Genomic DNA, 15,106 nt, shown 5'->3' on the forward strand with positions numbered 1-15,106 from the left:
GCGTGATGATGCAGTGAGGCTCCGCCCACTGACATCCGCCCGCACCGGAAGCCGCACTGGACGCAACCGGGACGCTCCACGTACGGGAATGGTGAGTATGCACATGCTGTATGTATTTAAATGTTTGCTGTGTCACCCGCACGCGTTGTACACCTTGACAAAGGGGTATCCAGTCCCCGAAACGTCGGTCACCTCCAATAAACACATTGTTAAGCCCATGGAGTGCCGCTGCCTGCTTGGATAATTCCTTAGATAGATAGATACCAGAAAGAACCCCCACTGGGGGAATAAACAGCACTCACCAGTCTGTAGTTCAATGGAGGTACAACCAGGAGGTAATCCAAAGTTTATTTTCTGCAAGAGAGATCTTCTGACGTTTCGGTCCCCGCTGGTACCTTTATCAAGGCAGCCACTGTGTCAAATAGTCGCAACTTAAATCTGTGTGGGAAGGGGGATATATAGCCTTTGAGTATAAAGAAATATAAAAATATATGATACAGCCAGTACAGGATATGGCGGGTGAGCCAGTGAGAGGGACTATAGAGAGGTAGGGCAGGGGGATCAGAGGCGGTCCTGCAGCGATGCATAACCCACAACAGAGAGAGCCGGCACCGGGAAGAGTGATCCCTGGAGAGGACAAGGGCCTGTGCAGTGCTGTGAGCTGCTGACCTGTAAGGAGCGGAGGCTGCGCAGCTGTGAGACCAGGAATGGCGCCAGGAGAGCCAGGCTCCTCCAAGTCCCCTACTGCTGCCACCTGCCAGAGGGAAGGGAACCGCGCTGCCCCCACTAGCTGCCAACCACAGGAGGAGCCCCAAACCCAGAGAGAACAGAATGATGTGTGCTGCCGAGGTGTCCTACATAGTGCCTGCCTGTGGAGGAGCCGAGAGGGTGAAGACTAGAACCTCAAGGAAGAAGGTGCTGAGGGGGTAAATTACCTGGGAGCACACCCAGCCGGAGGATTCTCCTGAAGTTGCTCCGAAGAAGATAGAGGACGCAGCAAGTGGAGACCAAGGTGCGCAGGCACCGCGAAGGACACCCGCTCTCGAGGAACCAGGACTGGAGGACATGCAAAGGACCCCTAGCTGGAGACCTGTAGAAGCCCCCTCAGTGGTGCGGAGCTGCCCGTAGAGATGCCTGCCCGAAAGTAAGTTAAGAACACGATGTAACATCAAGGACAGGAGCTGCTCAGAGGACAGGTGACAGCCCAGCGGAGGAGAGGATAGAGGAGGATCCCCAGCCTGATAGGAGCCGGGGGTGGAAGCAGAGGCCGACCCAGAACAGCACAACAGGCGGAGCAGAGGACGACCCAGCACCTCCTGCTGCAGGAGCCGAGGACACGGGACACAAGGCAGACGTCAGGCTCATGGCAGATGCTGTGCGGCTGTGGTACAGGTATATGTGCGCTGTTGTGTGTTTATGCTGGGCGTTATGGGTAATAGAGGAGGTTTCTTTTTTAGGATGTCGGTATGTGGTAGACTCGCTAGTTATAGGATGTGTAGTGTGCTAGGGTTTGTGGTTATAGTGGATGTATTTGTGTATGCAGGGCACCATTTGCGGATGTACTAAAAGGATGATCACAAAAAGGGATGATCGGGATGATTGCCTGCAGTTCCTATTCGCACCACTAGATGTCACAATTTTTTTTACTTCAACTGAGAATTTGTATGTTGGACACTGGTTGTGTATCCTGGACAGTCGGTAGAATAGGTAATCAGCGCTCAGTATCATTCTGTGGAGTTTTCGTAGCTTCTTAAAAGAAGCTGTAAGCACTGCACAGGGAGGCCAGGCAGCGTCTCCCCTGTGCACAGTGAGCTGACAGGACGCGCTTCTGTCAGCTCCTGCTGTGCTAGCAGTGTGAGGATTCACTAATGAGAATCCTCACACTGTGCCTACCTAGCTAGTGTAAAAGTTAATAAAATAATAAAAACCCTAACTAACTCTACTCCTTCGGCTGCTCCGGCAGCCCTTTAGAATAGCACCCACTCCAGTGGGCACCTAACACGAACTGAGGAGTCTGGGATGCAGTAGGAGAGGAGCCTACCCTCCAAAAGCTTTAGGATAGGTGCCTGGCTCCTGCGGACCCTCCTACATCCCAATGTGAAGCTGTGTCACCAGGACCATTGAAAGAGAAAAGTATGTGCTGCACATACTTTTTGTACTTGCTTTTCATCGCATTGTATGCACAACGCATGTACAAGGATGAATGCGATGCGTGCTATTTAAGCTCAAAATGCACGCCCGCATCGAGACGTGTATGGGCACCTTAAGTCAGAGAGAACCTGAGAATTCTGACTGGGAAGTGCAATTAACAGGTCAGATGTGGACTGCTGCTTTGAAGTTGGATATCTCCATTTCTCCAGGGCCGATTTTAAAAATGCTGGTATCCCTGGAAAAAGGGGATCCTCAGCTATCAGAGTATGGCCCTTATACACCTGGGGCCCCAGAGCAAGTGCCCATTAAGCCCATACGAAAAGACCGCCCTGGTCCCGGTTCGCTGACGTCATCCGGGGGCGATTATGCTGTGTACACACGGGGGCGATAGGGGCTGAAATAGCTGGGAATATGGTTGCTGAGCGACCATATTGCCAGTGATTGGAGTGTGCACCAGCGATAAATCGCCGGGTGCGCGCTCCCGTTTTCACAAAACGGGACACTGGGCAATATAATCTAGCAATATATTGCCAGCGATCATATTGCCCCGTGTGTACGCACCTTTATTCCTAACAATTTTGCTGCACCCGTCATCTTGAAACGTGCACATGTCCCTTTGTTGATGAATTTACAAGACTGCCTAATTAGAGCAATAATTGATATTTGCGTGGAGATTAATAACAGTATTACAGACACACATGCTATGACCGATAACACACACGTAACAGACTTATTTTAATTTTTTTTCTAATGCACTTTATTTCACATTTATCACTTTTCACTTATGTTTTTAATATTTCGCTGTCCTTAATAAATGATTCAATAAACATCATGTTTTAGCCAATTCTCTGTTTCTTGGGTCACTTTATTAATGTACCTATAACATTAATCAGAACATTAATATATGCTAACCTAGATTGCCCCTTGTAGGAATACTTTATCTTTCTTTGCTTCCAAGTCTAATACATATTCCTGGGTGCGCCTCCCCCATTACCAATTGATACTTAATATAGTAATGCAGGGGTGAGATAGCTATACCAATTACAGGCCGTTCGGATTGATAGCCTCTATCTATTAACCTGTATCAGCGATATCAGATGGTCGACAGTCATCAGGTCGACATACTGCAAAGTCGACATGGGTCTAGGTCGACAGGTCATTAGGTCAACATGGTCTAGGTCGACTGGGTTTTTCACTGGATTTTTGGGGGGTTTTTTGAGCCGACATGTGCCGACAGGCGGAATTTCATGCCCTACCATCCACTAGGGCAGGCGTTCCCAACCACGGTCCTCAAGGCACACCAACAGTGCAGGTTTTAGTGATATCCAGGCTTCAGCACAGATGGATTAATCCAAATCACAGGTACTAATTAAGTCACCTGTGCTCAAGCCTGGATATCATTAAAACCTGTACTGTTGGTGTGCCTTGAGGACCGTGGTTGGGAACGCCTGCACTAGGGTGCGGTGGGAGAATAACATAGAGTGCCAAGCACAGCCAGACATGCGAGGGGATGCGGTGCACTTAATCCTGTGTCCATGTTGACTGTGTCGGCATTCGGGTAAAAAAAAAAGTACAAAACCCCATGTTGAGCTAGACCAGTGGTAGCCAACCCTAGCCTTCGAGAGCTACCAACAGTTCACATTTTACAGACAACCTAGCTGCTGCACAGCTGCACTCATTAATCACTGGCACATTTTAAAAGATACAGATGGAGCTAATTAGCTCACTTGTGATTCTGTGAGGAGACCTGCAAAACATGCACTGTTGGTAGCTCTCGAGGACTAGGGTTGGCTACCCCAGAGCTAGACCATTTTGACCTAATGCTTTTTTGGACCAAATGACCTGTTGACCTTGACCCATGTCGACCTTGCAGTATGTTGACCTAATGACTGTCGACAATCTTTAGGTCGACCATATGATCCTTACCTGTTTCAGCAGGGGCGGATTGGGATGAAAAACCAGCCCGGGAAATTTATGAAAGCAGCCCTAATGGGGGTGGAGTCTGCTGAGGGGGTGGGGTCTGTGAAAGGGGGCGGGATCCCTACTTATAGGGTAGAATTCCAGGTTGCATGCAGTTGCGGCCTTTCTTGCAACTTTTGCTGCAGTTGCATCTGCAGCTATATGCTAATGCCATTACACTGCCCTGGTGCATGGCCGTGCACCAAATATATGGACTGGCCCCGCAGGAAAATACAAACACATTTGCACCAGCAGGAAAAAAAAAACATCAAAATCAATTTGCCCCCCACAGGAATAAACACATTGTCACCCCTCTCCCCCCCAGATAAAACACTGGCTCAAATAGAAAACAATGATATTTACTGATAGCCCAAACAGGTAAAATAAATACATTGACCCCTGACAGGGCAAACATTAACCATTAGCCCCCACAGAAATAAAATAAAAACACATTGAGCTCCACACACACAAAAAAGTGTGGAAAGTATATGTCCCTGGGGTGGGGGTACTGTGGCTAGGAGGACTTGGGGTAGCATGGACAGTGTATGTTCCTGGGGGGGCAGGGATATTGTCGGTAGTGTACAAGTCAGAGAGGTATATACTGGAAGCCAGGGGTTTGAGCGGATAGTGGCTATGGGTGGGTACTGTACAGTGAGGCCTGGAGGGGAGCAGGGGGCAGGCTGGGAGCAGTAGTCGGAAGCAGAGGCAGGCTGGAGTAATAGTAGTGTGGATAAGGGGACAGGCTAGGAGCAGTAGTGGGAAGCAGGGGCAGGCTGGAGTAGTAGTGCAGATAAAGGGACAGGCTAGGAGCAGTAGTGGGAAGCAGGGGCAGGCTGGAGTAGTAATAGAGAAGATAAGGGGACAGGCTAGGAGCCGTAGTGGGAAGCAGGGGCAGGCTGGAGTAGTAATAGAGAAGATAAAGGGACAGGCTAGAAACAGTAGTGGGAAGCAGGGGCAGGCTGGAGTAGTAATAGAGAAGATAAGGGGACAGGCTAGGAGCAGTAGTGGGAAGCAGGGGCCGGCTGGAGTAATAGTAGTGTGGATAAGGGGACAGGCTAGAAACAGTAGTGGGAAGCAGGGGCAGGCTGGAGTAGTAATAGAGAAGATAAGGGGACAGGCTAGGAGCCGTAGTGGGAAGCAGGGGCAGGCTGGAGTAGTAAAAGAGAAGATAAGGGGACAGGCTAGGAGCAGTAGTGGGAAGCAGGGGCAGGCTGGAGTAGTAATAGTGAAGATAACGGGACAGGCTAGGAGCAGTAGTGGGAAGCAGGGGCAGGCTGGAGTAGTAGTAGTGTGGATAAGGGGACAGGCTGGGAGCAGTAGTCGGAAGCAGGGGCAGGCTGGAGTAGTAATAGAGAAGATAAGGGGACAGGCTAGGAGCAGTAGTGGGAAGCAGGGGCCGGCTGGAGTAGTGGGAGTGTGGATAAGGGGACAGGCTGGGAGCAGTAGTGGGAAGCAGGGGCCGGCTGGAGTAGTGGTAGTGTGGATAAGGGGACAGGCTGGGAGCAGTAGTGGGAAACAGCAGCAGGCTGGAGTAGGAGTAGTGTGGATAAGGGGACAGGCGGGAGCAGTAGTGGGAAGCAGGGGCCGGCTGGAGTAGTGGTAGTGTGGATAAGGGGACAGGCGGGAGCAGTATTTGTATGGTTATAGCTAGGCTGCAAAGAATTATTATTAGGGTTAGGCTGAGTTGTGTGTAGAAGTAGGTTTAGGCTGCAGGGGGGCAGGGGGTGTATGGTTAGGTTGTGTGTGTGTTTTTTTTAGTTAGGGTAAGGCCTGTGAGGGATATGAGTAGGGTTAAGGTTAGGCCGCAGGGGTGCGAGTATGGTTAGGGTTAGGCTGTGTGTGTGTGTGTGGGGGGGGGGGGGGGGGTTTCAGTGGCGTAACTAGAAATTTTGATCCCCTCAGCCAAAAACAATTGGACTGTTTCTTGGCAATTCGGCTCCCAGTGCAAAAAGTAAAAAAACTGGAACAATGGCCATGGCCTTACAATGGTGTGGTCTCAAAGGAAATGATGTAGAGAGGCAGTGGGTGACAGTGAAAAGGTAACAGGAAGAGGCAAAGAGTGATGTCTAAAAAAGTCAGAGACCAACAGGAGAGAGAGGGAAATGGGGAGATAGTGACAGTCACACCGGGGAAAGGTAGAGGGTGATGTAGTGGACGATGGGGATGGATAGTGGGAGATAGAGTGGCAGTGGTTTACAAAGAGAGACAAAGGGTGATAGAGATAAGCAGTGGGTGACCTCAGGGAGAGAGTAAAAGAGGTAGTAAGTGGATGATGCCAGGGGAAGGCAATGTGTGACAGAGGATGGCAGGTAGAGGCATTGGATGACAGAAGAGAGAGGTGACAGAAATAGAGAGTGGGGAAAGAGGAGGGAGGGGGGGAGAGGGGACAGAGGGAAAGAAGGGAAGGGGGTAAGAGGGGAAGGGTGGAGTGGGATAGAGGGGAATGGATAGGGAGAGAGGCGGAGAGAAGGGTAAGAGGGGGAGAGAAAGGAGGGAGATAGAAAGAGAGGGGTAGAGGGAAATGACGACTGTCGTCTCTCCTCCACCCTGATCACTGCTTCCCATGCTAGAGTACAGGACTTTGCCCGTGCTGCACCCCCTCAGTGGAACGCACTCCCTCGCTCCATTAGACTCTCCCCGACCTTGCAAAGCTTCAAACAGGCACTGAAAACTCACCTATTCATCAAAGCGTACCCTTCCACTGCATAAACCAGCTGGTTCTCCGACCCCCTGCCTGTTTACATCCTGCTATCTAACCACCACCCACTCGCTTGCACCTCTTGCAATCTGTCTGTCTCCCCTTCCTACTAGATTGTAAGCTCCTCTGAGCAGGGCCCTCTTCCCTCCTGTTGTCAAAGCCCACTTCTCTTCACATTTCACTCACAGCTCTCCTATACTCCAACACTCAGTGACCATCTTTGTCCGCATACTCCTCTCCATCATTGGCATCAAGCCTCTAGTTGTATGTTGATTGAGTCCTCACTACTTATATCCAAGCTGTAATGTGTATTGATCTGTGGCGCTCTTTATTTGTACTGTATTTTTGTTATTTATTCAATGTTATGCCAAGCTTTGTCTCCCTGTATTGTTCCTTTGTACGGCGCTGCGAAACACTTGTGGCGCCTTATAAATAAAATTATAATAATAATAATGGAGAGGGAGAGACAAAGTAAAAGAGGATGAGAGGGAGGGAGATAGAGAGGCTAAGGATGTAGAGAGAGAGAAGGGGGGATGAGGAGAAGGAGAGAGAGGAAGAGAGAGAAGGGAGAGAAGGAGAGGAGAGAGAAATAGAGAGGAGGGAGAAATCAGCTGTAAAGGAAAGGAGAGAAAGGAAAAGAGTGACGGAGGGGTGGATAGAGATAGAAAGGGAGAGTCGGAGAGAGAGAAAGAGGGAGTTATGTAACATTGGTGCAAGTGTGGTGTGAAGCAGCTTGTGAGGTAGAGGGCCATACTGCCACATCCTAAGCTGCGCTCGACCCCCCGACTTACCTCCGGCTGTCAGCTCCAGGCTGCTGCACAGCTCCTGCTTCTAGTTGCCAGCTCCCGGCAGCTGCGAGTGTCCGATCCGATCTCCAGGCTCGTGCTTCTAGATATCAGCTTCCGGCTAGCACCAGGTTCATACCTCAGCTCCTGACTCTTGCTTCTGGTGTCAGCTTCAAGCAGCTTTGTGGGTCAGGCTCCCGTCTCTAGCTGTCTGCTTCTGGTTCCCGCAAGGTTCAGACCGCAGTTCCCGTCTCTGGTGTCAGCTGCAACTTAAACTAGATTTAAAAAAAATAAGCACCTAAATGACGGGGGGATGTTAGCGTAAAGTCCCTTACAGCCCTACCACAGAAGGCATTCTATACGGCATAGTCTACCCTCACAACACAGGACCCCAGACTCTCCCCTTACTATGTAGCATCCATCACCCCTCACCCAGCACAGCACCCCTCATTTAAAACCCCTCTTCAAGCACAGCACAGATCACAGCAGAGCACCCATCCCTGTATGCCATCTCGCCACACTCACCAACCCTGTTCCAGCACAACACAGCAACCAACACCTATCCCAGCATGTCAGCACCCCTAACCCTTCTTCCTGCACAGCAACCCCCACCTACCAGCACCGCACAGATCACAGCAGCAGCACCGATCTCCCTACACAGCACTCAGTGGCGGAACTAATGTCTAGTAGGCCCAGGTGCAAACATATGTTTTAGGCCCCCACCAACCTGCCTCCCACCACAGGACGTCAGCCGCCCGCCCAGGTCTAGGACCTGACTCCGCAAGTCTAAGCCAACCAGAATCAGGTCCTACAGTATATCTCTACACTGAAAGAAATCACTACATTACAGTACATTGCCCCCACTCCTCTACACTACATTGCCTCCACTCCTCTACACTACAGTACATTCCCTCAATATGCAGCACTATATCACTACACTGTAAATGCTACACTACAGTGACATTACAGCTTGTCTTCACTCCCTCCAGCTCAGTGGCCAAAGTCTGCAGTATGCTGTGCCCTGACCCTGCTCTTACACCCCCCCGGGAGCCCAGCTTCTGCCTACTGCACCTATACTGTTAGCTGAAATATAAGTTACAAAGCATGGAGACGCAGTTGGTTAGACACATCATCTCACCGCTGGCCATGCCCAGAGCCCCATTCTGCCTGTATCAAAGCATATGACAGCTCTGGGATGGGGGAAGGGATTAAGCAGATTAAATGGGAAGGTAGGTTGCACTGTGGCAGAGGAAATGCAGATGGCATGCCTGCCCTGCAGAAACTGTCCCTTAAAGCAGTGGTTCCCGACCCTGGTACTCAAGTACCCCCAACAGTGCACATTTCCAGGTCACCCAGCAGGTGCACTCATTATTCAGACACGTTTTAAAAGATCACAGGTGGAGCTAATTATGTCACCTGTGATTCTGTGTGGAGACCTGGAAAATGTGCACAGTTGGGGGTACTTGAGGACCAGGGTTGGGAACCACTGCCTTAAAGGATGGCCTCCCCTTTTCTCCTTCAGTCTAAACTGCCCCCTCCTTCTTTGGCTACTGTACTCTAATGCATGATCCAGATGAAAAAATGACAGGGGGTGCACTGTAATTGGGGGGAGAATGGTTACTAGTGTGGCTAGATACGGGAGTATGGAGGAGGATTAGTGGGAGAAACAAGAGGAGAGAGAAGGAATAGTGGGTGGATGGAGCAGGAGAGAGGAGGAAGAGTGGGTGGATGGAGCAGGAGAGAGAAGGAATAGTGGGTGGATGGAGCAGGAGAGAGGAGGAAGAGTGGGTGGAAGAGCAGGAGAGAGGATGAATAGTGGGAGAGTAGGAGAGAGGAGGAATAGTGGGTGGGTGGATGAGCAGGAGAGAGGAGAATTATGGTGTACATTGGGGCAGTGGGGCCAGGGATGGTAATCTCAGAGCAGCTAGGTGCCATTTTGCAGTGTCAGGGTCCTGGCTGAAAGCACCCCATTACAGCTGCTGTAATTGAAATGGGCAGGGGAGGGCAAACTAACATGCACACACAGTGACAAACACACTGTACAGTGGAAGTGCATTACCTGTCAGTACCCCGATGAATCATACCCTCAGCCACCACCTTTATAGAACTGGAGCTTCATTCTTCTGACACAGGAAGTTCAGCAGCACGCAGCAGCAGCCTGTGCAGGGAGAGTGTAGAGTGGAGCCCCCAGGCATACAAATCAAGTGAGGAACACATTCGATCCCTGCCTGTTCTGCTTGTCACCAAGCCGGCTCCTCTGGCTGCTGATCCCCCGAGGTAGGCACCCGACCGCTGCAGCGCTGCTTCTGATTCCCAGCAGCAACCATCGCCCTGAAGTGCGGATTCTTCAGTAATGTCCACAGCTGTGTCTGCTTTCATTGCCGCTTTGAGTGCCCTACTCAAAGCATCAATGAAAGCAGACACAGCTGTGGACATTACTGAAGCATCCGCACTTCTCTCTCCCAGCAGCCGCTCACATACATTTAATTTTTTGCGCGGCTTCAGAGCTCCGCTGGCGGGGAGAAGGGTGGCGCCGCAAAACCCGGAAGTGTGTCAGTCGGGCTGTAAGCACCGCGGGAGGTGCTGTGTGCGGCCGCACATGCGCACCAGCCCTCCCGCGGCCATTTCAACTTCGGCCACAGCCGCGGCCATGTTTATTCAGGGCATTTTGCTGCGGCCGCGGCCGGTAACCGCGGAGATGGCGGTTTGGTGGCCGCGGCCCAGCCAGGGAGGGTGGGCGGCCGCTATGACTCTAAAATGTGCCGGCCCACCGGGAAACGGCCCGGTTTCCCGGTGGGCCAATCCGCCCCTGTGTTTCAGCAAGGGGTGTGAGGCCAATTTCTCTCCTGGGAATGGAGAAATATCTGTGTTTAGAGCCAGACTAGAATCACGTCTGCCCGCAGACAATAGATCGGGTATCATTTTTTTATTTTTTTTTATGTATGTTTGACAAAGGCCATACACTTCACTGGAGGCGAAGATCCGCAGACGAAGGCCAGAGCATACAGCTAATTGCTGCCGATCCTACTATTAAAAAAGAAAAAGGAATGTATTGTATACACAGAACATCGAACATGCCTTCCAACTTTTACCAATAGATCAGTGGGACCTGCATGCAGCTGGCCCTGGAAAGGGGCGGGGCTATGTGCAACGGGGGCGGGACCGGGCATCGAGGCCCCGGGTTTTCCATCCTCTTTGCCAGCGTACCCAGCCCCGTCTCTCCTTGCTGCGCACGGCACCTATCCAGCAATCACCGGCTGCTCCACAAAGCAGAGCAGCCATGATCACCTCCCCTCAAGGGACATCAGGGCAGGCTCCAAATAGCGGGACCATACCACTGTAATCAGGACAGTTGGGAGGAATGCTATAAATACATTATCATGTAGCGCCTATTATTCCTGTTGTCCGACTCTACCTGTATGACTACATGTGAAGGAAAACACAGAGGCTGCTTCTTTTGCCCAACGTTTGGGAATTTATGCTATTTTAGTTTTCGGAACTTGTCTCCTGTCCTACATAACAGTTTATAGACGCTGTGACCAGGGGTGAGGGTCATTAAGTCGACAGTAATTAGATCTTTTGGTCGGCAGTGAAAAGGTCTACATATGAAAAACATCGACCTGGTTTAAATTGATGCTGAAAACGGTCGACACAATCCAAAAGGCTGCATGAAAAAGGTCAACACAGGAATAGGTCGACATGAGTTATTAAAGAAAATTGTGTATGTGGAAATCTGCTGACACGGGCACTGTATAAGTGTACAGCGACACGGACACACAGCTCCAATTTCTATTCACTTTTTTCTTAATGCACTTTTTTAATTTTAACCTATTTTACTGTTTTGTGCCAATGAATAAACTGTATATTTAGAACAATTGGTCTGTACACAGACTCCGTCCTGCCCCCACTTAAAGTTATTCCTCCTGGTTATATATGGTGGCTAATTATTAATATTATGTAGTTTGAGCAGAAAATATTGTGGTATCAGTGGATGAGTCAAAAACTCAGGCTGCTCCCGGATCCGAAGGCGCTACACCCCACGCCCCTGAAACAGCAGACACTGGAGGAGGATTCAAACCCGTGGTGGCTCAGCCTGAGTGGCTGTCCCAGACGCTGAACTAACGGTACACGCCACTGTACCAGCCACTCATACACGGACTGTTCGTGTATCTCGTAGCTACAATGCAGTGACGTCATTCACGCTGTGCCGCACCATCGCCACCTATTGGCAGCTGCTGGAACTACACCTGGCACATAATGCATCGTCATCACTGCTGCTCCCCCTACATGAGCACTCTGCCGGCTGTTCTGATGGAGGCAGTCACTGACTGGGACGCCATGCCCCTGCGTAGAAGAAGCGGCTGGTAAGTGCACATGTGCAGAACACCCCCTGAGCATTGAGCAACCTGTGGGTGAGGACTGGAGCTCAGTCTGTATGTTGGTCATGTATGTGACTCCCACAGGGCTGCTGCATGGTGCTCCTGGGGATATCTATGTGTATGGGCATACCAGTGTATCCTCAGCAGCGCTACTCTATGGCTCAGGTTGTAATATCTCAGCCCCAGTGCTGTCTGCATTATTATACACTGTATATTATCTATCTGCTTTCCCAAAGTGTGACACAGGTGTATATAGACCAGATTATAATCTATGGGAAGCCTCTGTGTGTATACCATATGTTCTCTCTCTGCTGCAGTAGCTATGCGCGCTTTGCTATGTTCTATGATAATAAACACATGTGAGTGTAATGGTAAATATGTGCCCGGCATGCCAATGTGGTGAGATACAGGTGAGCCAAACCGTACTGGCTAGCAAACTGCACGTAGCCATTAGTGCAGATGTAGGATAACTGGGCATACTGTATATAGGCTGGGATCACTGCTGCGTTCAGGTGACACCAAGTACATGTCACCCGCCGGGATTGCTTGCTGGATGGTTATACAGGGATTATTGTCACATTAGTTATACTGTAGTCTAAAGTGTATACTGTATCTACCATCCTAATGGGGCATACACACAGGGGGCGGGATGTACTAAAGGGAAAATGTGATAAAACGGGGGTTTTACCGCATTTTCCTATGTACCATTATCCGTCCGCCCCATCTCCGCCTGGCAGGGTCTCTCAACCTCTGGGTGGCGATACCCTATAGATGCCTATGGGCTTCTATCGCCGCCCGCCGTCCTTGCGACCCATCCTCCATCGATCTACTCCTCCCTTAGCAGGTGTCACAGCCGGGAGGACATCCGGCTGTAGGGAGGAGGAGGAGAGGCAGGGGGACACTGACAGCCGCCAGGATGTGACGGAGACCCCCGCACACCACAATACAGGTATCGCGGGGGTCTCCGTCACCACAACCCGATGCTAGCTGCATATGTTAGTACATATGCGGTAGCATCGCGGCGGCTGGCGATTTACATTAATACATCCCGCCCAGGGGAATATGAGGCTTATTTCTAAGTGATCTGACTAGATCGCTTAGAAATGAAAAAAGGATCACTCCACGTGTATACCCTCTGGTGATGACGATTGCGCGGTCCCGCGCGTCGCTGTTGCCTGACTAGATTTACACTGCATCCAGTTATAAATCTAGTCATCGCCAGTGTTCTCACACCAGAGAACACTGGCGATGACAGATTGTTCAGCACACAATGCTGAGCCATCTGTGCTTAACTGCAAACTTAGCACAGAGGCTCACTTGCACTGTGTGTGCACAGCTTTAGGGATGGACGTCTTTGCAATTGATGACAATAGTGCATACACACTATTGTGCAATGGATGACCATCAATGTTTTTACCTATTGATGGTGATCCATTTTCTTTGACTGATTGGATTGTGGGCCAATCAAAACATGTAGGCGGTGCTTCATGAGTGTTGGGGCAGAGCTATGCTGGTGGTAAGGGTTGCTGGTCTTACTGTACTGCATATTAAAATAATAATAATAAAAAATATATATATAATTTATGTAAGGTGCTAAACAACATATAATGGTGATTCAATTGTTTTGTGCACCCGTAGCTCTTGCCTAATGTAGTGGGAGCTAAAGAATTGTTCGCAGCACTTGCCCTGGTCTTGTTGGCTGCATTTTTGTGCCCTAAATAAACTAGATGCAGCTTATTGCCCTACTGTGCGCGAAGGGTGCGAGGAGAAATCCAGGTGACGTGCAGCCTGGGAGTCGGGTCACCAAACAATTGACTTTGATTTTAAAGCTCGTTTGTCACTGAGCGCCCTTTAGCTGTTTTGAAACTACACATCCCAGCATGCCTTGCCATAGTTTTAGTATTCCCTAATAGCAGAACTGTGGCAAGGCATGATGGGACTTGCAGTTTCACAACAGCTGGCGGGCCATAGTTTGGACATGATTGGTGTATTGGGTTCGTTAGCTGTTCACTAGCCTTTTGCACAAACCACTTTGGCACATATGGAGATGTAATCTCTTTATTAGTCTTTTTATTAGTCTTGCACTCTACTATTACATATAATGCATGCCTTGACACCGTTTCACCGTTCGTGACACCCAAAATGTCGTTAAAATATTTGTTCCAACCAGATTGTTGCTCGGAAAATGTCCAAACTTTTTTTATTTCTTTACATTTTTGAAATACACAAAAAAGGGATTTTTGTAAGAACTTACCGTTCGAATCCCTTTCTCTGATATGGTCCTGGTGACACAGCTCAACACTGGGATGTAGGAGGGTCCGAAGGAGCCAGGTACCTATCCTAAATCTTTTAGAGGGTAGGCTCCTCCCCTACTGCATCCCGGACTCTTCAGTTCAATCTTTCAAAGCCACTGGAATACATTAACTCAGTACAAACGCCTGCACATATTATATGCACATTTTTTAACAATAACTGTTACTTTAACCAATTAAACATGAACATCATGAACACTGGCATACTTACTGAGCGTAAGGGAGGGATCGCTGTGTCACCAGGACCATATCAGAGAAAGGGATTCGAACGGTAAGTTCTTACAAAAATCCCTTTTTCTCTTTCAATGGTTTAGATACAGGGAAAGGGGAGAGGGGGAAAAAATCTGCACAGGCTGATGCTAGAGCATCCAATTTTAGCCCCAATTGAGACAATCCAAGGTGTAATTCTCGGAGGGGGTGCAGCCAAAGACACTGAAATCTCTCTTTCAATGGTCCTGGTGACACAGCTCAACACTGGGACGTTCCAGAGCCGGTCCTTTGTGTGGGTACGCTCAGGTCTGCAGCTCTCATCACTGCTCGCCCGAATGATGCGTCCTCCGACGCGAACTCATGGAACCTATAGAATTTGGCAAAGGTATGAACAGATGACCAAGTGGCAGCCCTGCAAACCTGCTCAGCTGTTGCCCCATGTCGAACCGCCCAAGAGGTGGCAACTGACCTGGTGGTATGCGCATTTATCCTTGCCGGAACAGGCCTTCCAACTTTAGTGTATGCAAAAGCTATCACAGAGCGCAACCACCTAGCAATGGTCTGCTTAGATGCCGGCCAACCAATCTTGTGTATGTCATACAACACTAACAA

At 49.8% G+C, this 15,106-nt stretch overlaps 1 long non-coding RNA gene across 2 annotated transcripts; it reads right to left on the minus strand.

Annotated features, from left to right (window-relative positions):
* Positions 1–241: 241 nt before the first annotated feature.
* Positions 242–9,972, minus strand: LOC146053365 (uncharacterized). 2 transcript variants are annotated; one of them, XR_014467739.1, is made up of 3 exons: positions 9,653–9,972; positions 7,600–7,868; positions 242–438 (listed from the first exon to the last, which is right to left on the minus strand). It is a non-coding gene; the product is annotated as an uncharacterized LOC146053365 (long non-coding RNA). The 2 variants fall into 2 exon arrangements; XR_014467740.1 differs by lacking the exon at positions 242–438 and adding an exon at positions 1,100–1,134.
* Between the last annotated feature and the right edge of the window lie 5,134 nt (positions 9,973–15,106).

The sequence above is a fragment of the Crinia signifera genome, unplaced genomic scaffold (assembly GCF_055691185.1).
Source record: "Crinia signifera unplaced genomic scaffold, ASM5569118v1 HAP2_SCAFFOLD_161, whole genome shotgun sequence".
Taxonomy (NCBI): Eukaryota; Metazoa; Chordata; class Amphibia; order Anura; family Myobatrachidae; genus Crinia; species Crinia signifera.